Here is a 2008-nt window from a genome sequence, read left to right as displayed (position 1 = left end):
CGGCCTCCCAAAGTGCTGGGATTACAGGCTTGAGTCACCGCGCCCGGCCTCATGTGCAGGTTTTTATGTGGACATAAATTTTCACCTCACTTGGGTAAAAACCAAGGAATACTATTTCTGAATCTTATTGTAAGAATATGTTTAGTTTTATAAGAAACTGCCACACTGTTTTACAAAGTACCTGTTCCATTTTGCATTTCTGTCAGCAATGAATGAGAGCTCCTATTGCTGTCATTCTCACATACTCACCAGCATCTGTTGTTGCCATTGTTCTGGATTTTAGCCATTTGAACAGGTGTTAGTGGTATCTCATCATTGTTTTAATTGCAATTCCCTAATAACATATGATGTTGAACATTTTTTCATATGCTTATTTGCCATCTGTATATCTTCTCTGATGAGAACTTTTGTTCAGAACTTTTGGTATTTTAAAATTGAGTTGTTTATTTTCTTATTGTTGAATTTTAAAATTTCTTCGTATATTTTGGATAAAAATCCTTTATCAGATATATCTTTTGCAACAATTATCTCCCAGTCTGTGGCTTGTCTTTTTTATTTTTTTAACAGTCTCTTTCACAGAGCAGAACTTCTTAGTTTTAATGAAGTGCCAACTTACCAATTTTTTCATGAATCATACTTTTCTGTTGTATCCGAAAAATCATCTCTAAACCTAAGGTCACTTAGATTTTCTCCTACGTTATCTTCTAGGAGTTTTATAGCTTTGTGTTTTACATTTAGGTCTGTGATGTATTTTGAGTTAGTTTTTGTAAAGGTGATGTGAGGTCTGTGTCTAGATTCTTTTTTTTTTTTCATGTGGATATGTAGTTGTATGTAGTTGTTCTAGTACCATTTTTTGAAAAGACTATTCTTTCTTGATTGAATTGCCTTGTTTCTTTGTTAAAGATCAGACTTTGCATGAGTCTGTTTCTTTCTTTCATCCAAGTTTAAAAATAGTCCTCACTCAGATTTCTCTCTCTCTCTCTCTCTTTCCCTCCTTCCCTCCCTCTCTTCCTTCCTTCCTTCCTTTTCTTTCTTTCTTTCTCTTTCAGGGTCTCTCTCTTTCACCGGGCTGGAGGACTGGAGTACAGTAGCACAATCACAGTTCACCTTGACCTCCTGGTCTCCACTCCCATCTTAGCCTACCTAGTAGCTGGGATTACAGGTACATGCCAACCACACCCAGCTAATTGTTGTATTGTTTGTAGAGATAGGATTTCACTGTGTTGCCCAGGCTGGCCTTGAACTCCTGGGTTTATGCAATCTGCCTGCCTTGGCCTCCCAACATGCTGGGTTTACAGGCATGAACCACCACACCCTGCCAGCTAATTTAAATTTTTTTCTTTTGTAAAGATGGGTTCTTGTTATGTTGACCTGGCTGGTTTCTAATTCCTAGCCTCAAACAATCCTCCCACCATGGCCTCCCAAAATGCTGGGATTACAGGTGTGAGCCACTATACCCAGCATATTTTGTTAGATTTATACCTAAGTATTTAACTTGATTGATAATTTAAATGGTTTTTTGTTTGTTTGTTTGTTTGTTTTGAGAGTTTCACTCTTGTCACCCAGCTTGGAGTGCAGTGGCACAACCTTGGCTCACCGCAACCTTCGCCTCCTGGGTTTAAACGATGTCCCTGCCTCAGCCTCCCAGGTAGCTGGGATTACAGGTACACACCACCAGGTCCAGCTAATATTTGTATTTTTAGTAGAGATGGGGTTTCACTGTGTTGGCCAGGCTTGTCTTGAACTCTTAACCTCAGGTGATCCACCCATCTCGGCTTCCCAAAGTGCTGGGATTATAGGCGTGAACCACTGTGTCCGACATGTTGTAGGCTTTTAAAATGTAAAGCAAAATTGTTCTGCCTGCAGTGAATCAAACAGTAGGCTTTGAAATGTCAAGAGGCCCAAACACAAATTTAAGTTAGAGTTTCATAAAGTAATATAAGTTCTCCTTTGAATGCATTTTAATATATTAATAATTTTCTTTTGTATTGCTTAACCCCCTGTAAGC

This window comes from Cebus imitator, unplaced genomic scaffold (assembly GCF_001604975.1).
Source record: "Cebus imitator isolate Cc_AM_T3 unplaced genomic scaffold, Cebus_imitator-1.0 Scaffold83, whole genome shotgun sequence".
Classification (NCBI taxonomy): domain Eukaryota; kingdom Metazoa; phylum Chordata; class Mammalia; order Primates; family Cebidae; genus Cebus; species Cebus imitator.
Note: the sequence above shows the minus strand (reverse complement) of the source record.